Genomic DNA, 26,876 nt, shown 5'->3' with positions numbered 1-26,876 from the left:
GCAGGATTTTATCTGTGTGATAACATTATGAAATGTTAAATTTTTACAGGTTCACAGAGCCCAACTTATGCACTCAAGTTATGCTAAACAAACATCTAGTCTTTCCCCAAAGGGAACCAGAAAATTATTAATAAAAGAGTTACAGTAAGGCAAATTTGGTAAGCTTAAATGTTTCATTAATCTCTATTGTTTTATGGAATATTGATTATTTTACTGCTACTAGTTGTATTAATATTTTTACTGATTGAAAAACTGTAAAGGAATTAACCTGACACTACAATGATGCAAATATAAATATGGTTTAAGGTCAAGATGGGGAAAAAAATCTGTATTAAGCTTTACACGTCCACAAGAAACAAATTAATACATTTGCTGTAAATAGATTAATCAGGATATTTTAATGGCTTAAGTTGAAATTTAAAATGAATTCATTTTTCACTAATATGTAAATGTGCACTTGATTAGTTGAACTGACATATATAGGTCAAAGTTTTGTCAGAGTTCTCATGTTTCTGTAATAGTTATCCCAATCAGATTTGCTATGTCAGTGTAAGATCACCCTGATAATGGAAACTCAGAAAGTGATCTTACACTGACAAACCAAGTCCAAATGGGATAACTATTTTACATCCCAGCTCTTCTACACTCCTGTAAATTCAGAAATTTTGTCATATTGGACGTAAATGCGATTTTTATTTTTACGATTTTAAGAAAAATCTTGTTTAATTCATATAAAACATTTTTAAATGCAAGTTTAATTTAATGCGTTTACAACTCTGTGCACATTTTTAGCAATAATAGAAAAATCGCAATAATTTCTGAATTTACATTATATATGATTTTTTGTCGAGCCTGCAACTTTTGTTGCAGAAAGCTCGACATAGGGATAGTGATCCGGCGGCGGCGGCGGCTACGGCGGCTACGGCGGCGGCGTTAGCTAACTTCTTAAAAGGTTTATATTTTAGAAGGTGAAAGACCTGGATGCTTCATACTTTGTATATAGATGCCTCATGTTACGAAGTTTCCGTCAGTCACATGTCCAATGTCCTTGACCTCATTTTCATGGTTCAGTGACCACTTGAAAAAAAAGTTCAGAATTTTTGTAATGTTGAATTCTCTCTTATTATAAGTAATAGGATAACTATATTTGGTATGTGCGTACCTTGCAAGGTCCTCATGCCTGTCAGACAGTTTTCACTTGACCTCGACCTCATTTCATGGATCAGTGAACAAGGTTAAGTTTTGGTGGTCAAGTCCATATCTCAGATACTATAAGCAATAGGGCTAGTATATTTGGTGTATGGAAGGACTGGAAGGTGTACATGTCCAACTGGCAGGTGTCATCTGACCTTGACCTCATTTTCATGGTTCAGTGGTTATAGTTAAGTTTTTGTGTTTTGGTCTGTTTTTCTCATACTTTATGCAATAGGTCTACTATATTTGTTGTATGGAATGATTGTAAGGTGTACATGTCTAGCGGGCAGATGTCATCTGACCTTGACCTCATTTTCATGGTTCAGTGGTCAAAGTTAAGTTTTTAAGTTTTGGTCTTTTTATCTAATTTTATATGCCAAAGGTCAGCTATATTTGGTGTATGGAAATATATTATGATCTATATGTCAGTCCCGCAGGTTTATTTGACCATGACCTCAATTGCACGGTTCATTGCACAGCGTTAAGTTTTTGTGTTTTGGTCTATTTTTCTTAAACTATAAGTAATAGGTCATCTATATTTGTTGTATGGAACTTTTGTTAGCTGTACATGTCTGCCTGGCATGGTTCATCTGACCTTGACCTCATTTTCATGGTTCATTGGTCTTTGTTTAGCTATCTTGGTTAATGTTAAGTTTATGTGACAGTTGTAATAAAGCTTTATACTTAGGACTATCAACATAATATCAATGATTAGTAAAGAAGGCAAGACATTTCAGTGTGTGCACTCTTGTTTTTCACTTTTCATAGCATCTAGTTTAAATTGCCAGTCCCTTGTTAATTATAATATTATATATGTATATATATATATATATATAACTCCTCTCAACATCAACCCAACAATGTTAGATCTGTAAATTTGCTTTCGCAAATTTTTGGTTCTTCCCTCGCCGGGATTCGAACCCATGCTACTGTGATATCGTGGCACCAAATCGCCTGCACTGCAGCCGTCCCGCTAGACCACACGACCACCTGGGCTCTCAAAAAAAGAGATTTCGCTGGCCGTGTGTTACCTTTCCTCGTCAGTTTTAATCTAGCGGCGTACTACAGTACATGATATATAAGGCATGAAGATGTTATTGTTACAGATCAGCTAAATTATCTATAGTAAAGGATCCTACAAATTAATGTAATATACAGTCACAGAAAATAATTATATTTATAAGTATGTCTGAGTCAGTGACAACTACATGTCAACAATTCTGCTTGGTCTAGGGAGAATAGACTTACTCGGGAAAGATTTTGGATAAGAAAATTAACAACTTTGGCACCAAATGGGATAAATGAAAAGATGTAGTTCGACACCATGCAGTGCTTCACATCTGGGTTATATTACTTATTATTACAGTCTCCTTTCTATTTCTTTACCTTACTCATCTCTAAAATAAATCTGTTGAATATAACAATTTAAATTGCTTAATTTTTTGAGGGATGTATAAGTACCAAGCCATGTCCAACTATTTTACTTTAGTCAAAATTTGTTATTATATTTTAACGGCCGTTTGTTTTGAACATCGCAGACTCTAATGTAACTACACTACAGTTGTCAAATCTGAAATATTTAGAAATTTAGACCGTTCAGTGCTGTTTATTTGGAATTCTTATTGACGCAATCTTTCTTGTAACATCATAATATCGACACCGTTAAAGCTTTAAAATTGTGCTAGTTCACATCGCACATTATTATTTTTATTTAAAGCATATATTTGAACTCTCTGATGTAATTAGTCATATAACCTATGTCATATTCAACAAATTTTTAGAATGGTGCAAGCATCTTAACTGATGTTCGGTTTGCCTTTTTTATTGTATAAATTTCAAGATTTAGTAAAAAGTTTAATCTAAGAAGACTTAAAGATGATTCATTTAACATCAGAATCTGACTGACGAAGGATAACTGTTATCCGAAATATTTATAAATAATTACATTTATAGTTCCTTTTTATATCATTGGTGTTGTTATGTACACTTTTTAGGCGTTTATATCATTTATTTTATTGTGTACATGTATCGTTACTTGTAACGATCCAGCTCCCATGTGGGAAAAATCGTTGACTATTATTCAGACGTTTGATATATATAAATATACTATATACTCTTTATGAGCCCTGAATACAAAGTTTAAATATGATAAATTAATGGTGAGTTTGTAACCAGTCATCCTGGTTTAGGGGTATGAATTGTAGCTTCATATGTTTTATAAGGTCTTGAGTTCAAATCCCAACATGGACACGAAAAAATTAAGAGGATTTTTTCGACATAAACTGAAGTTCCCTCTAAAATTTTGCAGAGCAAAAGAAAGCATGCAAAACAAAGAAACTCAATGTACATGATGTAGGGTGATCTGGTAGGGGTGATCCGACTCAGATCAGCCCTTTTAGAACAAAAGAGTTTGGTTGTAATATACTAGCACATGTATTATGTTAAATATCGATTGGCGAAATTGATCTATGTGTCACAAGTTTGCCTTTTGGTACCTTTATATTTTACTGGTCACATTCATTGTATTATAGTAACATGATGATGCAGATCCAGGATTTAGAAAAGTGGGACCCTTTTTAGCATAACTGGCCTAAAGTCCAAGTGAGATTTTTTCGTCACTTGGCATCCTTTATCCGTTGTCAAATACTTGTAAAAAATTCATCTCCTCTGAAATTTCTGGGACAAATTTAACCCAACTTGGCCATAATCATTTTTTTTGGTATGTAGTTTAAAAATATGTCTCAAGACCCGCCAGCCAACCAAGATGGCTGACATGGCTTAAAATAGATCATATGGGTAAAATATGATGTATTTTACCAGCAAATTGTTGTCAGAGTGAGATAAACTGTGAACATGTTCATTTATATGATGTGAACTTCAGAAATAAATCTCCAAAATTTAGTTTTGACCCAGATTTCATGGTTCACTGAACATTGTAATGCATGAAATCAAGAATTTTCTGAATATACTGCAGAAATTAACTGAAAGGAACGTTACTTTAAATCAAATATAAATGGTGACAAATAACTGTCCATTCATAGATTAAGATATTTCAGTTTTACATACTAAAAGGAGAAGGTCCGATAAGGGCCAATTTTGGCCACAAATTTCAGGTTCCTCTAAGGAAATATTTTGAACACTTTTTAAACACTTAAGTGTCTATTTCAATTGATTCAATTAGTTTATGTGAAAGATTTCAACTGATTAAGTCATTAAAAATGGTCCGATTCAGGCTTAAATATGAAAAATCTATCAAATATGCAAAAAATTGTCACTTTTCAGATGTTTTTTTGTCAAAAATGAAAATTGCCGCATCTGTGTTCATCCTTAACCTTTATATATGTTATGTATTATCATCAAATACAACTAACATTTCAATATTTTGAATGAACATGAATGCGGCCACTTTCATTTAAGACGGAAACCGTCTAAAATTTAACTAAAATGCTAAAATTGTGAAGATTTCAGTAATTTAGCATGACTTAATGATGATAGTACCCGATATATGTGCATTGTATTGTCAAAAACAGCCCATATTTGTGCAGCAGAAGCATTCTACTTTCCAATAAATAGCTAAAAGATTACATTTTCACAATTTTGTAAAACTGCTATATTTTGGGGCCAAAAAAGGGGTCTTACTGAACCTAAGCCTTTATGACAAAAGTGAGGATGTTTCAGTCCCTTGTTAATTTTCCTTTTATGGACAGTGATAATCCTTTGGTACCATCTTACGGTGTATATATATATATATATATATATATATATAAACAAGTCTCAATTGAAAACTACGTTCAAACCTATGATTGCGATGGATAAAAACCACAATTTTTATACGTGTGCATGTTAAACAAATTTCGTTGTAGAAGGGTATAAATACAGCACAAAACAACATTTTCCAAAAGACCAAAAAAGTGAGAAAGTATATTTAAACAAAACGCATTTGACTAACAGGTCGAACAACTGATGTTCTTTAACCCTGCTGACTGCCATTGGCAATTGCCAAATAAAACTCATCACAAGATGTAACAAAATGGATCTTAATATAAATTTAATACTAAACAGAAAACAATAAACTTGTGACCAAGTTGTTCTGCCACAAACAAGAGGTGTCAATATTTTTAGTACACCAGATCCGGATTTCGACAATAAATGTCATATATATATATATATAATACAATGTCTGAACCAGTGATGACTCTAGCCTAGGTGGTCGAGGGGTCTAGCACGTTAGTCGCAGTGTAATGCGATTTGGTGCCATGATATCTCAGTAGCATGAGTTTGAATCCCAGGGAGGGATGAACAAAAATATTGCGTTAGATCTAACATTGGTGTGTTGACGTTTAAACATATTTATATATATTAATACATGTTTAAAATAAGTAGTGTACAGATTCGTATATTCATACTACTTACCTAATTTTTGTGTTTTTATAAATATATAATATATATATGGTAATTCCCATGTCTGTTGTAACCTTTTGGATTTCAATGAAAGTAATCTGTTTAACTGGTAAATTATTATGTCAGGAATTTCATTAACACAAGTTACATAAAACCTTTTAGTTTTACTAAGTTTTTCCATAGATATAATTTAAGATTTGGTTTTGAAGTTTGATTGTACCATTGTAGTAAATTTATTTCAAACACGATATTAAGCATATCCTCATTTTTATGAAGATGTTGTTTACCAAGCCCAGAAATAAGGAACTGATCCAAATATAATGACAACATATAAACAGGTTCAAAAATCCACATTAATTAAAAACTTTATAACCCTTGAATTACACTGATTTAGGACAGCCAAGAAATTAAGCAATTTAAGGTGATAAAAATCCTTTTGTGTTGTTAATAAACCTGTTGTTTAAAGATATATAGTTTATAATTGATGTAACACCTGTAATATTCCCACCCACATGCTTATTATTAGCAGATTTATTAATTAATATGATGAAAGAGTTATAAACAAGGCATCTGTGGAAGAGTCTTAATATCAGGGAGCTTAATATCAAATCTTAACTAGTCATTAGGAGGCTTTTGATCTTCATTTCCTGTCTTCTAAATTTTATTTAATTATTAATTACCTATCTTGTTAAAGGTAACCTGGTCTATTGTTCATTTTCTGAGTTAATTCACAAGGCATTTTAAAAAAGAAGTTGCATAAATGAGGGAGAGAAAGTCATTATTGAATAGAAATCAAAAGGCTAATTGGAGAACTGTAGATATGGCACAAAATAGCCAAATTGATTGGGGGGGGGTCTGATTTTCAAAGCAAAGCAGTCCTGTTAAATTAAGACAACCATAAAACTGCATTTCTGCAGATCATTTAGAGGTGTTCTGGTTACTTTGTATTTATAATCAACATGATTTTAATGACAACAGGGTTACACCTTAAATAAACAACGCTAAGATTAAGTTCTTCTCATGTTTATAATTAATTAATTTTTCATTTTTATTTGCAGAAATTGACATAAATCCCCTAGAAAGCTCCTTTCATCGTTATCTTTCTGTGTAATTAATACCTGAGCAATTTTAATTGAATTTCTCCCCATTGTTTTAAAATTGCAGTCTATATGATATAATTTATTATATGTGGTTCATGCAATGTACTTTTATGTTGTTATTTTAATATGTTAATGCCAAATCATTGGCTCCTGTGTAGTATAAATGTTAGGTCAGTACTTTTAATTATAATTTTTACCGACCCTGCAAGGGCTGTATAGCCAGTCAAGGTTGTTAAACACTTCCATTTGTTGTAATTATAGTTTCATTAATAAGTTTTAGAAAGGCCACCATGTCGTCACTTTACAAAAATGTATGGGATGAAGACATTTATACATTTATGCCATCCCCTTTTCCCAAATGTGACCTACTGAATTAGAAGTATTACTCAGTTTGTACTAACATGAACAAGAGGATGGGTTCCACGTGTGGAGCAGGATCTGCTTATCCTGAGTGTCAGAACACCTGAGATTATACCCTGGTTTTGGTGGAGTTAGTGTTGCTCAGTCCTTTTATGTTGTGTTTTGTGTACTATTGTTTGTTTGTCTGTTTGTCAGTTTATTTTCAACTTATGTGTTTGAATGTCCCTCTGGTATCTTTTGCTTCTTTTTTGTACAAACATGATGTATAATAGTTTTAGTCAATGTTAGTAAGAGACATATTGTGCTATTTATCTCTGGGTGTCAGTGTGTAAGAAAGAGGTTAAAGATACCAAAGGGACATTCAATTTCAAAGTCAAAATACAATGACAACACCATGGTAAATAGATAAAAAGACCATAAGACAAACAACAGTAAACAAAACACAACATAGAATACTAAAGACTGAGCAACATTAGAACTGCACCAGGTGTAGGTATATCTAATATTTTTGCTTACTGCAAATTGAAAAACCCAAAACAATAATTTTTTAAAAGGAAACATAATATAAAAATACAGATAAAACATGAAGAGGGTCTTTAGAAAACCCTGTGAGGGGAAATTTCTGATTTACCCAAATATGCATTTGTTTTTTCAGACTGGCAGCCAAAGAAGCAGTACACTTAAGGAGTAAGTTCGGTAAGGCCTAATTTTGCCCCAATTATAAAGTTCATTGTTACAAGAAAAAAAATGTTTTAAGCTGACTTTAAAGACATGTGAGAAACTTAAATCAAACTATTTTTTGTCAAAGTTTAATTCTAACACGTTGATTTTTACATCCCAAAAAGGTCAAGATAAGAAATTTTAGTGAAATTGACAAAATCAGCAGGATTTCAACCAAAAGGACCAGGAAACATAGAGCGCAGACGTCGACAAACTAAATATTCAATTAAGACGTGAAATGCCTTCACAAACATTATTTAAAAAGATCTTTGTTGTCGATGTATGCACTCTGTTTCCTGTCCAATAATCTATGGAAATTAACCCATTAAAATCAATATGTATACAAATTGTGATGTCATAATAAAACGTAGGAACGTTAATTTTCAACAAAATGGCTGGTTTTCCTAGCTTGTAACTTTATCAGCTATAATTTATTGTGATATTGGTCAATAAATCCTCATTCGGACTTTATGCCAAAAAAGGGGGCCATTTCAGGACCTTACCGAAACTTCTCCTTTAGACAACAGGGATGTAAAAAAAAATGAAGGTTGGGATTGATTTTGGGAGTATTGGTCCCAACAGTTTAGGAATTAGGGGCCAAAAGGGTAAAAAATTAAACTTTGTACGATTTCATCAAAAAATGATTTGATATGCCAAATCTAACCGTGTATTTTGATTCTTTATTTTTGGTCCTGTTTTCAAATTGTTTTACATTAAGGTCCAAAGGGTCCAAAATTAAACTTAGTTTGATTTTAACAAAAACTGAACTTTATTTGATTTCATCAAAAATTTAATTCTTGGAGTTCTATGATATGCTGAATCTAACCATGTATTTAGATTTTGGATATTGGACCATAATCCTAGGTAAATGTCCAATTTAAAATTTTTAAGTTTTTAAGTTTAAGTTCTTAGACCACATTCATTCTGTGTCAGAAACCTATGTTGTGTCAACTATTTAATCACAATCCAAATTCAGAGCTGTATCAAGCTTAAATTTTCTGTCCATACTTGCCCCAACTTTTCACGGTTTAACCTCTGAGGTATAAAGCTGCACTCTGCGGTCGTATAAAGCTGCACTATGTGGAGCATCTGGTTGTATTTTGTTCATTTTTCGTCGAGCCTTCGACTTTAGTCAAAAAACGAGACATAGTGATCCTACATTATGTCGTCATTGGTGTTGTCGGCTGCGGCAGCATCCACAAATATTGACTCTGGTTAAAGTTTTTGAAATTTTAAAAACTTTCTTAAACTATCCTGGATTTCTACCAAACTTGGACAGAAGCTTGTTTATGAATATCCAGAAGTAAATTTTGTAAAAATAAAATTCCATTTTTTCCGTATTTTACTTATTCTGCCAGGAAACACTACATTCACTCTGTGTGGTTAAAGTTTTAAAAATTAACTTTCTTAAACTATCCTTGAATTGTACCAAACTTGGACAGAAGCATTGTTTCTGATCATAAGATAGTATCCAGAAGTAAATTTTGTAAAATAATTCCATTTTTCGTATTTTACTTATAAATGGACTTACTTTTTTTTCCATTTAACATTACATACCACAGTGTACAGTCTGCAGTTAAAGTTTTTAAAACATTATAAGAATCATAAACTATCCTGGATTTTTACCAAACTTGGACATAAGCTTCTATTATGTATATTTTTATTGATTTTTTTCCTCATTTTTGTGTGCGATTAACAGAAAAAGTAGGCGAAACCCTTACAATTTTTTTTATTTTACATAAATCAAGCCATTAATTTTTTTGTTTGAATTGTTTTACATTTGTCATTTCAGAGTTTTTTATAAATGACTATGCAATATGGGTTTTGCTCATTGTTGAAGGCCTTATGGTGACTATAGTTGTTAACTTCAATGTCATTTGGTCTCTTGTAGAGATTTGTCTCAATGGCAATTGTATATCACATTTTCTTATTTTTATAATCAATCCACCAAATAACATACCATCTTCACTGGTTTCATTTTTATGCCCTCCAACTAAATTTACAGGGGCTTATTATTTTACCCCTGTCAATCTATCCTTTGGTCCATTCCCTCCCATTATGAGTATATAATTATTCCAGATAACTCCTCCTACAGTTTGATTGCCAGGGGAAATTTTCAATTGCTGGCTGTTTAAATATATATTGAAGGTGTGCATGTTGTCAGGGTTTTGATTTTGATATATATTTGCTATTTTGGGAGATAGATGAACTTTGTCATTTTTTGTATAAACTTGCATTTATATAAGAGGTGCATAATCAAATTCTATAGTGACCCATTGACCTATGTGCTTTTATGCATACTCAACTTGTGTATTGTATTGTAAAATAACACTTTGCAACTGCAGGGACATGGTTTGTATCTGCCAAACAATAATATTTTAAAGAAAGTCCATTGACTTTGTTAAAATTGTCATGTGGGGATATTCACTTTGTGTAGTTTTTTTTTAATTATTAGATTATGCTTATCCAACAGGTGATGCATTTTCCCTTTCATCTATGTTAAAAAAAAAATGATTGTTACCTTAATTTTGATAAAATAATTTATAGATAGTGCATTTTTATTTCAACCATATTGAAAAAAGAAAATCAGAGTTATTTGAGTCTGCATTTACACTTTTCTTGATGAAGGTTAGATTATTTTAATTAATAAGAAAAATTGCTATTTTCATCTTAAATGTTTAAAATTCATTTTCTATTTTCTAAGTCATGATGAAAGAAAAAGAAAAACACTTGAACTGACATTTTGATGATTGACACAAGACAAATGTAGTGATCACAAATTTCTTTTCCATTAAACTTATTTACACTGGTAATTTTATCGGTTTCCACAAGAATTTCACTTTTATTTAATCTAGAACGGAAATTAAATCTTCATGTGCTTGTTTCAAGATTTTCTAGCATTATGTTTTGTAATTCAAATTTAGTTTTTCTCAACTTTTAAGTACATCTTTAGAAATACAATTAAGGGAAAAAAATTGTAAAAATTTGGCTAGTCAACATTATAAAATTGTTTTTAGCACTTATGAGGAATTGTGGTGTTACACTTGACGATCGTTAATTATTTCACTGTCTGTTGGAATAGCATTGTGGTTATACTTTACAAAACACAATTTATGCTCGGTTCTATCAAGATAATAATTATATTATAGCAATGTTGGATCAATTCTCATCAGATGATGTCTTAATTTTCTTTACTGTATTCTACAATGATGGCGGCCAGCTAATAATTACTCAGCCCCCAAATGACTTATCTGCTTTTATTTTATTTTTTATTTGTTCATCAGGGGAAATTATGAAATAATGGTTAAAGGATAATTGCTAGAAAAGATAACAAGATAAGGCTATGCAAATGACCCATTGTTTTAAATCTAGATTATTGACCTTCATTACTGGATAAAGAATATTGACCTCTGTCAATATATAATAAATTCATATTACATTTGTTTATACTGAATAGTTTTACCTTCTTGTATTGGTATAAACTTTATACTATAAAGTAATAGAAAGCTGTTGTTCTCTGTGGTTTTTGTTTGTTTACTCACATCAGGCAATATTGCAAGTTTTCAGTCTACCCTATTTTATATTTATGTCATTTGTTAGGTGGTTGAAGTTTGAGTCCTTTAACAAAAAAAAGGGACTTTGAAATTTGTTTACCCAAATTTGTTTACTCTGCCAATGACTGAAGCATTAGAAGTCATAGGCAGATCCAGGGGGGACCTGGGGGCGTTTTTCAGTCTGTTATGCTATATCTGACTTTTCCTCAATTTCATGGTTCATGGTTCATTGAACAATGATAGGTTTTATGTTTTGTTCTGTCATCTATAAGCAGTAGGTCAAATAAAGTTGGTGTATGGAATAACTGTCAAATGCATATAATATGTCACCAAGAGATAATGCACATTGAGTTTAAGGGTGACTATCCAACATGCAAAACCCAAGGGACAGGGGGTCAGTATTTTGAAGACTTAAGCAATGGCAGGCATAACTATAAAACAAACAACAATTATTTTTTATATAATAACAGATCTATTAATGTTGTCTGGTTTAACGATTGTAGTTGTGTTGAGTTGAGTCTTTTGAGTTAGCATTCCTCCTAAGTAGCTGAGCCTGGCTTGTTTTGGAAACACTCTTTTCTGGATAATACTGAATTAGAGACTATCTAACTGAAGAATAAGAATAACTGGTCAACTGATATTTTAAGGTGAATGCTCTTAACTACTACTCATAAATTGACAGACATTGATATAATTCGAGTATTAATAATATTTTTTTATGAATAATGTGAATTTGAATAATTACAGAGATAAAATTTAATTACATTTATGAAACTAATTTTAACATAGTATTGCTCATACTTATTAATGACAAATGACAAAAGACCAAAATGTTGCTCAGAGCAATGTGTAACAAGTGACAAATGTTCACAAAGTATTTTGAGAAATTGAGGTGGAACCTAACACTACAGGGAGATAACTCTGTAAAATCAGCTAAACGTTTTAATTACGTTGCGTTGTTAAAGGAATATTAAGCTTCTCAATGATCAAATGAGTGTTTGTCAAACTTCTATTTAACCAGTGTAATTTTTCAGATCTGGTTCAAATTTTTTGAAATATTTATATTTTTGTCAAAGGGGTAAAGTAAATACTTTGCCAAAATTTTATGAAAATTAAATGAGCCAAACTTATTTTAGTGAAACTGTTGGGTATCGCCTTAAATTGAAATTTGTTACAATTATTTCATAATTCCATATTTTCTAAAATACTATATTTTCTAAAAATAAAAATCACTTTTAAAAAAAAAAATTTAAATTCAGTTTATGAGTATTGGTCTGTTTTTCAAGCTTATGTGTTTTGGTCTGTTTTTCAAATAAAAAAAACAAATAGCAATAAATCAGCTTTATATGGTGTATGGATTAATTGTAAGCTGTAGATGTCTGTGTGACAAGATTTTTCTGACCTTGACCTCATTGTCATGGATCTTTGCAGGTATCATCTGACCTTCACCTCTTGCTTCATTGGTCAATGTTTTGGTTTTGTGTTTTGGTCTGTTTTACAATAACAATAGGCAATAGGTCAACAATATTTCAATTTGATATATGGAATAGATGTAAGGTTTAGATGTCTGTGTGACAAGATTTATCTGACCTTGACCTCATTGTCATTGATCTTTGCAGGTATCATCTGACCTTCACCTCATGCTTCATTGGTCAATGTTTAGGCTTTGTGTTTTGGTCTGTTTTACAATTACAATAAGCAATAGGTCAACTATTTTTGGTATATGGAATAGGTGTAAGGTTTAGATGTCTGTGTGACAAGATTTATCTGACCTTGACCTCATTGTCATGGATCTTTGAAAATGTTTATATGATATTTGAGGTAAAACCTTTACCTTTAAGAGTTAAAATATAAAATCATTAGTCAGTTAAGCAGGAGAGTCATTTCAGTGTGTGCACTCTTGTTTATTCTAATAGGACAAATATCTAATATAAAGTTGAGTGCCATCTATTATACATTTCCAACAAATCTATGGCTTTCATGAATTAATTCTTAAATAACCATTATTATAAAAAATGTCAGTTAATGTTAAATGTTGTAACCTACTGAAATTAATAAACATGCGATCAATGCAATAGAATTAGAATATATATTAACTCAAAAACTCCATTTGAATTAGATATCACAACTTTAAGAGTACAAGTAACAAGTAACTAACATGATAGTCTTTGGAGTTTTAGTTTTTATGATGCACCATGATCATTCATGCAATTTCACATAATTTTATCGGGGCCCCAGATTGCAATAATAAAAACATTTTACAGTAAGTTGAAACTCTCAGAAATTCTCGGCTTTTTAATACATGTAATGAAAATATGGTGCATAGCTAGCCCTATAGATTGATCATTGATTAAAATTGCAGTGCATGAATAATTAACTTTCCATTTTAGGATGTAAATTTTACAAAACTTCATAGTAAAAGTGGCTCAGTTTAATCCGTATTGGGAGTTCTTATGGCATGTATGGGAAATTGCATTGTTGATATTTACATAAGTTCAACCTTTCCTAAAGGCAACCATACAGCCTTCAGCAATGATAATGACCAATTCTGCTATCAATTTGTCATCTTTATCCAGTGGTAGATAAAGTGTGTGTGTGTGTGTGGGGGGGGGGGGGTTAATGTAACCCCATTTTTTTCAAGATCAATGTTTTTTAATTAGGAGACATGGCGCCAATCTTCCTTGCCCATACAAATTTTTGTTAAAAAGTTTGGTATATATAAGGAAAATTTCAGCAACGTATTGTTGGAAAGGGATAGTGCTGCTGTTTAATTTTGCCAAATTATGCCAAAAAATCAGGTTTATTATACCAAGGTCACCTTTGTTGATGATGTCACAAATTCATCTCTAATGATTCAATTGGTAAGGAATCAAGTGGACATTTTAACATAGTTTTCCTCAAATTTTCTCACCGTTATCACATTTGAGACAATTCTGATTCTTTAATTCTTTGTACATGAGTAAATGAATATTCAAATCTTTTTTCAGAAAGTAAAAATGAAAGACTGTCAAACTTATTAGTATACTGTACCTGATGGATTATGACAGGTTAGTGCTTGTATATTGGCCTCTAGTGGTTGTTTTTTCATTGTCTCATAATTCAAATCAGACCTTAAAAAAAAATTTAGTTAAAAAAAAATCTAATATGGGAGATGATTTATGCTTCTATTAAATGTCTGAAGCTTAGTGTTTTCCTTTTTATGCTCTATTTATGGGCATTATGTTTTCTGGTCTGTGCGTCCATTTATTCATCCGTCTGTCCCGCTTCAGGTTAAAGTTTTTGGACGAAGTGGTTTTTGATGAAGATGATTTCCAATCAACTTGCAACTTAGTACACATGTTTCCTATGATATGATCTTTCTAATTTTAAAGCCAAAGTAGAAATTTTCTCCCATTTTCAGGATCCACTGAACATAGAAAATGATAGTGTACTGGGGACACATTCTTGTTCAATATATGTTTCAGATACTTTGATAAAAACAAATTATTGTGTTGTGTTGCTGTCTCATTGTTGTTAACCAATGTCATCTTAAATAATTAATATATTGATAAACAATATATGCTCCAAAATTGTTGTCCTTCATATATATTGTTGTAAGACTTCATTAAAGTAAAAAAATGTCCTGTGTTTTATTACATACCTAGAGTTCATTTCTTTGTCTGACTTTTAAAGTTTGTCTGTATTGTTTAATTCTTTATTGAAAGCACTTTACACCCATATGGGCCAATGGCTTAAAACATGATACATAATATACAGTTTACATATATAAAACAATGAAAATAAACAATGTAGACACTTTGAACTATAATCCTTGTCTTTCTTTAAATCAATATATATATATATATATAAGAGATTCAAATTATATCAAGGACTCCCTATAAACTGCTCAGTAGAAAGTACTTATTTCCTTCAGGTACTTAATTTATCTCCACCAACAGATGCATTAATAAATGAATTAAAGAAATTATCTCAAAAATCTTAAACTGAATTACATAGCTAAGTGTTTTCTATCAGTCTATTTCTAACTAAGATTTTTATCATAATATAGTTCTACCATTCTCCTGCCCAAACAAAATTTCTTAATTGCTTTTTCACTTTTTGATATGAATTAGAAATAACATATTTTAGTCTGTAACTGATATTTTTTTTTAAAGAAAAACCATTAAAGGTGTGGTCCTACATAGATGTTAAATTAAAACTTAAAGTTCATATTATTTTTTATTACCTGGTCTAATTTGATATTTTTTCTTAATTAATTTTCTGGTTATTAAGATGTTGGCAAAGGAAACAATAGAAGAATGGTTATCGTGGCCACATGTGTTACTTAATCATCAAACAATTTTATAAGATGTTTTATCTTGGCAATGGGATGACCTATTTGATTAAATATTAAACAGGGGAGCATGTCTCAACTACATCTCATTAACATTGTGTATCTTTATTGATAGCTTTTATTAAAATAAGAAGCTAAGAAGACACTGACCAAAAGCTGAGGTGTCATTAGTTTCTGACCTTTTATGGATGTATAAGGACATTGTATTAAGGTAAATAGTAAATATAATTATATCACGTTTTTCGTGATCGCTTAGACTTTATTGAACGTAAAGCGGAAGTTATTAGATAGATATATCATTTATTGGTAATCTATTATCAACAAAAATGTATTTAAACCACATATAGACAGTTAAAATGAAGTTTAATCCTTTGTGAAATGATTATTTTTCTTCATTTCTGCTAAATTGCAATCTTGATATAATGTCATGCAAATGTTACATACTTTGAACATGTTGAAGTTGAATGTGGTTTGCAGTTTAAGTATACTGTCATCTATATATACAAATATATATCTTGATTTTCTAAATCAGAGAGCTAAATTTCTGCATATATTTATATATTTAATTCGTATAAATAACAGCCCAACAATGTTTTTCCCTGACAGGAAGTCGATTTCATGTGAGATATCGTGAAACCAAATCACCTTGCACTATGCCTGGCGCGCTAGACCACTCGACCACCTCGGCTCGACAAACATCAAGCTGTCAGTGGCTGGGTGTTACCTTTCCTTACATGATATAGAAGGCATGAAGATGGAATATTACAGATCAGCTGAATAATCTATAATAGATAATCTTGCATATTAATTTAGGATGCAGTTACAAAATATTAATGATAATTTAGTAGAACATTTTGTGAACAAACCATTTCTACAGAATAAATATTGAAAATTAGCCTAGAATCTACAGTTTTCAGAAAATAGAAAAAATAATTTATTTACAAAGGTTATTTGAAATACATGTATATGTAAAATAACTTCACAAGTCTGCTGGATTTCCATGAACAATTTTGAACACTGTCTATGCTATCATTGCAAACCCAGAATGTTATGATCTTAAAAGAAATACCATAGCCATCTAAAAACCATCAAATCTATTTTCAAGAGTTATTTTTTTTCACTTTATCACAATTTTTGTAATCTGTACAAAAATCTTCTCCCCTGAAACTACTAGGCAAAATTAATCAAACTTGGCCTTAGTCATCCTTAGTCTATCTGACACTAAAGCATTGTTGGGTTGCTGCCCCTGAATTGGTTATGTTAAGGAAAATTTGCAGTGTTTGGTAATATTATAATAGATAGAGATAAACTATCAACAACAAAATTGTTCTGCAAAGTAAGCTCTACAAATAATTCAGAGCATGATCAAAATTGTCAATTGACCCCTTCTGGAGTTATTGCCCTTTAAAGTCAATTATACACAAATTTTCGTAAATTTTCGTAAATTTTTACAAAAAATCTCTTCCTCTGAAACTACTAGGCCAATTTAATTTTAGATAGAGATAATTGTAAACAGCAAGAGTGTTCTGTAAATTGAGATCTACAAACAAGACACCATCACTAAAACAGAGAATTTTGTTATGAATTCTATGAGGTTAATATGCACATAGACCCATTTTTGCCAGAAAAAGAAATAGAAAATTGATATAATGGAATATGTAAACAGCTCTCTCACAAGTAAAAAGCCCAAACTGTAGAATATAAGGGCATATACACTACAGGCACTGGGACACATTCCACTGCATCCACACAGCATCTGTAACAAACCCTTCAATAAATATAGAAATAAGAAATATGATTGCCAATGAGACAACACTCCACAAGAGACTTTACCCTTTTTTTGTGTTTTTGTCAAAAACTACAGAAGATTATTAGAAACTGTAATGATCAAAAAATATTCAGCAATATGATTTTTAAAAAAATGAGATTTTTGTCATGAATTCTATACTAGTCAACAATATTGGAAGAGTGTCCATAATTCTCTTTCTAGCATCTAGTTTTAAATGAGATTACTAAAAACAATAAGCAGTAGAAATTTTGTTGTGGTATTATGCCATAACCTCAGGACCTTTCATTACTAAAATAAACAGATATGGTATGATGAAATTACCATTATACATCACCAAATATGAAAAAAAAAAAACATACCGCAAAAAAATTGAAAGCTATGAAAGTTCCTAATATGACAAATATAAAACAATTCAAACAAGAAAACTAACATACCTGATTATTGTACAAAACTAAACAAAAAGCAAATAGGATATACAGCAATAAACAACAACATAACAAGCTCCTAACTTGGGACAATTTTCAGCTCTCCATTGACCCTATTTGCAAATATGGTCTTGAGAAAAGATGATAGTCTGTCGGATTAATATAAGTCGCAATAAATTGTTTCCTAATCCACTATTAATAAATTTGTTTTTCTAACTTGGGACAAGCACACACACAGAATGTTTATTTATGGCTCATTATAAGCAGTATATGTTTATGTGTTCCCATTTATTTTAATACGACCCCAAAAATGTTTTGGGATCATATAATGGTATGATGTCGTCGTCTGCGTCGTCGTCCGAAGACACATTAGTTTCCGGATAATAACTTTAGTTTAAGTGAATAGATCCTCATGAAATTTTTTCAGAAGGTTCAATATCACAAAAGGAAGGTTGGGATTGATTTTGGGGATGATGGTCCCAACCGATTAGGAATTAAAACAAGCATTTTTCTAGTTTCAGGATAATAACTTGTGTAGAAGTATTTCAATTGCTCTGAAAATCATACTGCAATGTTTAAAACCACAAGTAGAAGGTTTGGATTCATTTTAGGGGTTATGGGGCCAAAGTTTAGGAATTAAGGGCCAAAAAGGGGTCAAAACACGCATTTTTCTAGTTTCAAGACAATAACTTATGTGTAATTGTATGGATCTCTCTGAAATTGTACCACAATGTACCATATAACAAAGGGGAGGCTGGGATTAAGTTTTGGATTAATTGCCCAAAATATGTTGGAATTAGGGGCCAAAAAAGGGCCAAAAAGAAGCATGTTTCTAGTTCCCAAACAATCATGACAATAACTTGTGTTTAAGTGTATGGATCTCTCTGAAATTGTACTTCAAGGTTCAATCCTGCAATGGAAAGCATGGGATTGAGTTTAAGGGTTATTGCTCCAAGGGGGTTTCAAAAAGTTGGGGGGGGGGGATTTTTTGTTTACCATTTTTTGAAGGGCTTCCTTTTTTTCAAAATTTTTCAAATTTTGAATTTTGAAATGTTTCAAGAAGAAATCTTCAGTTGCACAGTATTGTGCAATAGATTTGTTAGATCTTTGACCACATGAATTTTGTGACAAAAACCTATATTATGTCAAAAATTTGATCACAATCCAAATTCAGACAGAATCAAGCTTGAATATTGTGACCAAATTTGCCCCAACTGTTCAGGGTTCAACCACTTGGGTCGTATAAAGCTGCGCCCTGCGGAGCACCTGGTTTATACTGTGAGAGTTGGCAGAATGCAATCCTTGAAAACGACTTTCCCTTTTGGAATAAGCCAGTGTTTGGCCTGCTTACTAATGCAAGGATATTGTCCCTTCAGCAAAATTGATCAAAATGCATATATATATACTGAAACACTAATTTTGGTGGGGTTCAATTTCGTGGTTTTTTTTTATATAAGATTTCATGGGGATTTAATTTTGTGGTTTCCAATAAATGGAAATTATATTATATGAAGATTAAATTTTCATGTGGGTTTCAATTTCGTGGATATATTCTTTCCATGAAATAAACAAAATTAAATCCTCCACGAAAATTTCTACTTTTACAGTATATACTGTTGCATTGTATTTAAGAAAACAATTTATATCCCAGAGAATTATTTTCATAAATATGTTTGTTTTAATTGACAGTGCAGACATAGCAGACATTTTTATAAATCTATTGATTAATATTTTAACTTTACATTGTTAATATTGATTCGATAGATAAGTTGTTCAATTCTTCCTGGTTAATCTATCTTACTTTTAAAGTAGAAATGTTTTTCTTTGTAGTCTTTGAATGATTTGTTTGTTGATTTCAGATATAGATTTTTTTTTTTTTTATATAATTATTGTTGAAATTGTTCAACTTGAAAGATCTAAATAAGGATAAAACAGTTGTTGAAAAACAAAGGAAATTTACCAGTTGCATAAAAAGAATTGAAGGCAGAGATGACCACTACAGAAATTGAGGTTTTTGGGATGGGGGTGGCTGAGAAAATTTAGAAAAAAATGGAAAGAATAGGCCATTACATGTTGGTTTTCTCAATTGAACTGTTTCATATTTATCATGTCAGGGCCTTTTGATGCCTGAGCTTTACAGTATGAGTTTTTTTTCTCATTGTTGAAGACCTTACGATTGCTTATAATTGCTTACATCCTCTTTATTTGAACTTTGAATTATATAATTTCTATGATGTAGATTAAGTCAAAATTTTACAAGCAAGGCTATGCATGTAACTAAATGTGTGACAAGTAATATCCCAACTTTTGGTTAATATTAAATTAACAAAGCTTAAATAAATGATTACATAAGGGTTTCTGTGCAAACAGTGAAAACAGGAGTCTCAAAAGCATGAAGAATTCTGTCAGGAATAAATATTCTGAAGTCAATCTAAATTATTCAGAAAAATACAAAAGAAGTACAGTTTTCCAACTATGAGGTTTCTATATTGATCTGTTCACTAAGGGTGCCAACTGGTCAAAAACACAGAAATGACCAGCATGCAATTAACAACATTATTTAATGCAAAACAGATGCAAATAGGAAACAGAACCTTATTAAAGTAATGCTGATTTTCCAGTTCAGGATAGTCAGAATTTAATCTGTGAGAATAAATATGCCTATCTAAATAAAAAGTTAACACCCCCCCCCCTATTTTTCATCAAAGTTTCACTGATTGTCTCCCTTTTCCCATTAAAATATAATTTGATTATTTTATATTAAAAGAGTAATTGTTCTCAACTTGGATACAAAGTCACTTTTACTGCTATTACATTGTTCTTTTTAATTAAAAAAAAAGGTGAAAAATATTGAATAAACATTTTAAATACAGGTTAAAATTACCTAGAAGACCACTACTTAACAAAGCAGAACTAATGTTCAGTCAATGCATAGATAAGCTGTCTTATCACATGACCTCAATGTCACAGTGGAGACCTGACAGACATTGGATCAGCTATGTCACAAAAGGGGTCAGTCAACCAAGACTGAGATGATATGCCAATGACAATACCCTGTCACTCGAACTACCAATGTTACAACTGCTAATAGAATATTATCAATCCCAGGATCAATAGCTCACACGCTATCAGTTTTTCTATTCAGTCAACCTCTTAAACGGTTAAAAAAAGGTGGCAGTCAAGCTCTCATCACAAGAGATTGTCAATGCCTTTAATGTGAAATTGTCATTATAGAAATGTTTTGTTTTGCAATAGAGGTGGAATTACCTGTGATAATCCATAGTTCCAGTTGACTTCAATTTGAAGCTAATTAGAAAAAGCTGGATTTTTTTTGATTTTTTGGTAATAACCTTTAAGTTATCAGATAAAATGTTTTTCTAGCTTTAAAGTTTGCATGTCTTAAAGGATTATTTTTCAATTAGTCCTGATTGTAGTATTAATATTATTTTTAAATGCTAAGAGAAATAATAAAGATACAGATGTATGCAAAGTGAACATTCATTCAGGATTGTTTTCTTTATTAACAATTATATGTACTACATAAAGCTGTATTTTTTGGGCAAAGAATGGATTGGTTTGTGCAAGATGTAGCATTTATTTTATATTTTACTGAAAAATTACAGAAATTTGTGAGTCAGAAATATTGAGAAAATGGAAGTATCACATAAACATCTAAATGGGTATTGTGGTTATTATTGACCATAGCCTCTTTAGATTGGGACTACCGCTCATCTGGGTATGCCAAAACATGATATATAAGGCGTGAAGATGGATTTTTACAGATCATCTGAATTATCTATTGTAGAGGATCTTACAAATTAATGTAGGATTCAGTCACAGAAATAGTAATTTCTTAAAGGATCCGAACAAAAATTTGTGGAATCAGGCTGTAGCGGAGGAGGCATGAGGTTTTACCTCTGTCTATCTGTACGTCCGTCCTTCTGTACATCCCATAATTTGTTTCAATTCTCTAACTGTAGTTTGCCATAACCAAAGGTTATGAAATTAATACACAATGCTATTACCTCAAAACACAGATCAATTTTTTGTAGAGTTATGCCCCGTTATAATTGGAAAAATTTCTGAATTTCGTTTCCATTCTTTAACTTTAGTTTGTCTCATGCAAATGCTATGACACTTATACACAATGCTTATTACCACAAAACGCAGATCAAGTTTAAATTTTTGGTGCCCTCTATTTTACTATTCTAGAGTTATACCCTTTTATAGATTGAAAAAAAATGCTGAATGTTAATTTCCGTTCTTTAACTTTAGTTTTACTCAACCAAATATTACAAATTTGTTTGAATTTTCTTGTAAGATGGAAATTAAGGAAATATACTTGTGAACAACCTCCACCAAACCTGTGATCCCCCTACTACCACAACTACCATTTGTATGGATCTCCAACATGAAATATTTGTCCTTCAAAGAAGATCAGCCTAATTATCAAGATTCCCTCCAATAGCTAAATTGTTTTCCTATGAAATGTGTATTCTACAGAAGTAGATAGTGAAAACATGTTTTGTTTACATAACAAAAGTTACATAAAACCATTAGACATGCTGTTTTCACTTATTAATTTATAGAAAACAAACAGCTAATTTCACATATTTTAGAAGATACATACTAATGTTAGCTGGGTTATAACAAAATATTAAAACATAAACAAGTTTTTTGTTCCCCATTTATAGGCATTATGTTTTCTGGTCTCTGCGTTTGTTTGTCTGTCCATTTGTCCGTCTGTCCCATTTCAAGTTAAAGTTTTTGGTCAAGGTAGTTTTTGATGAAATTGAATTCCAATCAACTTTAAACTTAGTACCCATTTTCCCTATGATATGATCTTTCTAATTTTAATGCCAAATTAGAGTTTTGACTCGAATTTCACGGTCCACTGAACATAGAAAATGATAGTGCGAGTGCATTCTTGTTGAACAAGTTTTAAAAGAAGTTTCAGTCTGTCACATGTTCATTGTCCTTGACCTCATTTTCATGGTTCAGTGACTTCTTGAAAAAAAGTTAAGATTTTTATGCCCCACCTACGATATTAGAGGGGCATTATGTTTTCTGGTCTGTGCGTCCGTCCGACTGTCCGTTCGTTCGTCCGTCTGTCCCGCTTCAGGTTAAAGTTTTTGGTCAAGGTACTTTTTGATGAAGTTGAAGTCCAATCAACTTGAAACTTAGTATACATGTAAGCCCTATGATATGATCTTTCTAATTTTAATGCCAAATTAGAGAATTTATTCCAATTTCACGGTCCACTAAACATAGAAAATGATAGTGCGAGTGGGGCATCCGTGTACTGTGGACACATTCTTGTTTGTTATGTAAATTTCTCTCTTATTAAGAGTTATAGGATAACTATATTTGGTATGTGCTAACCTTGCAAGGTCCTCATGCCCTTCAGACAGTTTTCACTTGACCTCGACCTCATTTCATGGATCAGTGAACAAGGTTAAGTTTTGGTGGTCAAGTCCATATCTCTGATACTATAAGCAATAGGTCTAGTATATTCAGTGTGTAGAAGGATTGTAAGGTATACATGTCCAACTGGTAGGTGTCACTGACCTTGACCTCATTTTCATGGTTCAGTGGTTATAGTTAAGTTTTTGTGTTTTGGTCTTTTTTTCTAATACTACATGCAATAAGTCAACTATATTTGGTGTATGGAAATATTTTATGATGTTCATGTCAGTCTTGCATGTTTTATTTGACCTTGACCTCATTTTCACAGTTCATTGCTCAGTTATAAGTTTTTGTGTTTTGATCTGTTTTTCATAAACTATAAGCAATAGGTCAACTATATTTAGTGTATTGAATGATTGTAAGTTGTACATGCCTTTCTTGTGTGGTTTATATGACTTTGACCTCATTTTTTTTAATCATGTTAAGTTTATGTGATAGTTGCAGTAAAGCTTTATATTAATGACCATCAACATAATATCAATGATTAATAAAGAAGGTGAGACATTTCAGTGTGTGCACTCTTGTTATAAATGGGAATGATGGGACTTGGTGAGTGTCACAATAATAAGAACTCTCATTCTAATTAAGGAATAACAGTACTGTAGTTGAATAGTTGCACCATCAATTGTTGATTTGACGGATGTAAATGCAGTTTTACTGGCCACGTGTAGCAGAGACAGTAAAATAGATATTTGAGACCGTCAAATCAAAAGTGACGGTGGCACCTTTTCAACTACAGTACTGTTATTCAGATTCTTATGCATTTCAAAAAGAAATGATATGCTAAAGCTTGAAAAAATGAATAAATTTGACATACAAACAAATTCTGCGAAAATTCATGAATAATTTATGCGCAAAGACGTCATGGCTAAACGGGATGTCATACAAATGAAAACTTACAAACTGGAGGTTAATACGTTACCTCTATGATTCAAATTCGGATAAAATTACATTAAAACAGCAAATTCGATAATATTGTAGTAATAGAACATTTGTTGATCCATCAATTCAAAATGGGGCGTCCCTCCTTAGTTACACCTGGTCAACTGTGGATTTGACGGTAACTTTTATCCAATGAAAAAAATTGTTACATAAAAATTGCATTAAAATTTCAGATAAATAATTTCTATATGCAGCTTTTTCTGAATTCGCAGAAATTAATCTTTTAGTTTTGTCCATTCTTTGAAAATGGTAATGATAAACTTTCTTCAATAATTTCTGAATGTTCAGTATTTAGAAGTATAATATAAGCTGATTAATGAAATATAAAGTTTTGTTGCCAAGTCTGACCGCTATTAAGGTACTTAAATGAAGTACTTACCAGGTGCTATGTTAATTAAAATGCTAATGAGATTGATGGGTTTGTCTGCTGAAAATTTCTTAACCTGCCTGTAGGTGTAGGGAGAAAAACAGTTTGTTTAATTACAGTTTATTATATTCTGTGGAATGATGTTGTTCTGATGGTTTCTGTCAGTAATGAACTTATATGCAGTGTATTGTGTATATTAACAAATTGATTAATATATAATGAAGAAAAATAAGTTTGTTTGTGATAAAGTATTGTATTTTCCAGTGTTTCATTTAAGTATAGCGGGGAAATATTGGCTATGGTTACAGGTCGTATGAATATATGATAGGGTCACTAATGCAATGATCAATTGGTGTACTTTCTGGTAATAATTAAAGCATAGGGTCAGTTTCGACCTATCCATCCACAAGTAACTCAACTTGTATTTTTGATGTGGATACTTTGATATTCTTTATGATTGCATTTTAACCCTTATAGGTCAAAGTATTGTCTTCAACATTGAGCCTTGGCTCACATTGAAATGCAAGCTATAAAGGGCCCAAAAAATGACTAGCGTTAATCTATTAAAACGGGAAAACCAATCTTTATAAAAAACAAGAAACAAGAAACACTTATGAATCACATCAACAAACAACAACCACTGAACATCGGGTTCCTGACTTATGACAGGTGCGAACAAATGAGGCGTTTAAGGTGTAGGTAAGAGCACCTGACCCTGCAGACGGGATTGCGCACTTGGCATCCAATGACATAAGTTTCTAGAGATTCAATTATATTGTTTTTTTATCTCCAGTTTTTCCTGGGTGGACCTGACTGTCTATTAAGGGTTGTATTCAGTCAAAGTTGCTTTTGTTGCATTTAGTATAATATGAACATAGGAATTGTATGATTTTGTATTATGTGTGCATTACAATAATAATAATACCAGGTAATAACATTTGTGTATATTTATAAAACAATATGCATGGTGTCCATCGGGCATGACAGGCTGTCAGCAAACTAAAATTTGCGTTGTTTATTTTTGGCGGGAGTATGTATATATACTGTCTGTATTGAGCTTCATGAAAACTCTAAGATACAAAAATTGAAGCCATTGAGTTTTGATTGTATAGGATATGTCAATATGTGCTATTTCAATTTTTTGGTCAGTTTGTGTCCATAATATCTATATTAGCAGGCTAGATTCAATAAAAAGAAAATACATGTATTATCATCATATCATGTCCACTTGAAATGATTTGAACATAAAGTTTAGTATTAACAAATCTTCTTTAATGTATAAATTCTTCTTTATTTTTTTAAAATTTAAGAAAAAAATATACATTCTTCATTGTTTCCAAGGGGGCCATGAAGTCCTTCCAGTATTTTTCAATTTTGAGCTTAGTTTTTCTTTTCTTTTTTCTTTTTTTTTTTTAACATTCTTTGAGGACATTGGGACATTTAGATTTAAGATCTATTATTATTTTTTTATTTATCACTCTTAGTGGAACATTGTAGTGGAAATATTTTGTTTGATAATATACTGACACAGAATCTGTATTTTCATAATTGCAAAAGAATAGATATAGGAAGAAGTGGTGTGAGTGCCAATGAGACAACTCTCCATCCATAATATAACAATTTAAAAAAGTAAACCATTATAGGTCAATGTACGGCCTTCAACAAGGAGCCTTGGCTCACACCGAACAACAAGCTATAAAGGGCCCAATGTATGATACAGATTTAAATAATGTTCAATATTATATTCATATAACACATTGTTTTCAAATGATGAAAGAAAATTTTGATATACAAATGGCAGTGATGTATAAGAATTTAAAATAATTTTTTTTCATTTATGGAACCTATTGATTGATCTTTTTAAAAATGCATGTGACATGTCGCTAATACTATTTATCAAACAGTATTAACACATTTAGTCAACTGATGAATTAAAACTTGTAACTACTTTCTTTTCTTTCTGTTGTATAATATAACCAGCTGTCAAATTAATTTCTCTCTGATTTTTTTTTCAATTCAGGACAAAAAAATGATTAAGTTATTACAAAAACGCAGTGAGCTATTGGAATTAATTTTTCTTCTATGCCGAGGGATTGTTCTTTTTCTACCAGATGTTGTCTTTTTGTGAATTAAGATTATTGAGAAAAATGTAATTCCTCTAACACAATGATTGTAGGTAATGAAAGGTAAATGTAATTAAGGCATTGGACAAGCTGTTGACGAAA

General features: G+C 31.4%; 1 protein-coding gene across 2 annotated transcripts in view; it reads left to right on the top strand.

The window, feature by feature from the left end:
• Positions 1-26,876, top strand: part of LOC139523920 (zinc finger homeobox protein 4-like) — a 190,154-nt gene that overhangs the window by 7,504 nt on the left and 155,774 nt on the right. The window contains exons 1-4 of one of the 2 annotated variants that reach the window (XM_071318318.1): positions 72-158; positions 7,711-7,751; positions 14,317-14,376; positions 15,778-15,873. The gene's annotated coding sequence lies outside the window, so the exon portion shown is untranslated. Of the gene's footprint in view, positions 1-71; positions 159-7,710; positions 7,752-14,316; positions 14,377-15,777; positions 15,874-26,876 lie in introns of those variants that run through there. The other variant, XM_071318317.1, reaches the window with a different exon arrangement.

The sequence above is a fragment of the Mytilus edulis genome, chromosome 5, assembly GCF_963676685.1.
Source record: "Mytilus edulis chromosome 5, xbMytEdul2.2, whole genome shotgun sequence".
Taxonomy (NCBI): Eukaryota; Metazoa; Mollusca; class Bivalvia; order Mytilida; family Mytilidae; genus Mytilus; species Mytilus edulis.
This window is presented reverse-complemented; position numbering and strand designations above follow the sequence as displayed.